Raw genomic sequence first — 1,632 nt, forward strand, 5'->3', positions numbered from 1 at the left:
ATGTAAATGGTTTTTTTTATAGATGATCAAAAACACTGTATGGTTGTGTACCTCCATTAATCAAGCAAAAGTCAAGAAACATTTGGAGTTCCTCCCCAGTATGAGCCTGCATCTACGGTGCTGCTCCTGTATCTATACGGATGGTGCTGTGATCCTGGAGATCAGGCTAGTAGGCTAGTAGGCTCTACCATCACATCTTAGCCGTAACATCTATAGTGCTTTATCAAATGTATACAGATGGTGCTGTGATCCTGGAGAGCCCCGCCCTGCCTGTGACTGAGGGAGATGCTGTGACTCTGCGCTGTAGATCTCATGGAACCTCCTCTGACCTCCCAGCTGATTTCTATAGAGATGGATCCTTCATCAGGACTGAGGGTACAGGAGAGATGACCATCCCTGCAGCATCAGAGTCAGATGAAGGATTCTACAAGTGTAGCAACTCTGACAGAGGAGAGTCACCAGAGAGCTGGCTGGCAGTGAGGGGTGAGACATCATTGTGTCATAAATGTTTTTAAGTGTGTTTCTCTGCGTGTTTCTGTGTGTGTGTGTGTGTGTGTGTGTGTGTGTGTGTGTGTGTGTGCATGCGTCCGTGCGTCTGTGTGTAATTTGTAATATGTAATATAATGTGTAATTCTCTCTCCAGCTCCAGCGGTCCTCATCTCTCTGCCCAGGCTGCTGTGTAGTTCACTGGTGGTGTTCCCCTTCCTGCTGGTGACCATCGTACTGGTGGTGAAATGCTGCAGGGCTCCAGGTAAGAACCCTCTGCCCTCTACACCTACAGCTAGCTGACCCTCCTAAACACTCCCCTGTCTACACTACAGCTAGCTGACCCTCCTAAACACTCCCCTGTCTACACTACACTACAGCTAGCTGACCCTCCTAAACACTCCCCTGTCTACACTACAGCTAGCTGACCCTCCTAAACACTCCCCTGTCTACACTACACTACAGCTAGCTGACCCTCCTAAACACTCCCCTGTCTACACTACAGATAGCTGACCCTCCTAAACACTCCCCTGTCTACACTGTTAATACAACATGGCAGCAACATACACTCAGGGAGGTTCTACTCTCATCTGGGGCCAGAGATGCTACAGGTGTCAGAATGGGAACACTGCCCTCTGGTGTCAGAATGGGAACACTGCCCTCTGGTGTCAGAATGGGAACACACACACACACACACACACACACACACACACACACACACACACACACACACACACACAACACACACACACACACACACACACACACACACACACACAACACAACACACACACACACAACACACACACACACACACACACACACACACACACACACACACACACACACACACACACACACACATACACACACACACACACACACACACACACACACACACACACACACACACACACACACACACATTTCCCCAGTATTTAGTTGTAAACTATAAGGTAACATTGTGGTAACAAGGGGAACTTCCTGGTGCCTCATGGAGTTCATCACCATGGTAACGACCTGACCGTAACGACCTGTGTTAAACGGCACTCAGACGTGCTTGAGTCAGTCAGTCTAAAAGAAGCAGCGTCTCATTTTCTCTCACATCTTATTTCTTATCAGTAATGATATAAAATCATGTTGTTT

Source organism: Argentina silus (assembly GCF_951799395.1).
Source record: "Argentina silus genome assembly, chromosome: 1".
NCBI lineage: Eukaryota > Metazoa > Chordata > Actinopteri > Argentiniformes > Argentinidae > Argentina > Argentina silus.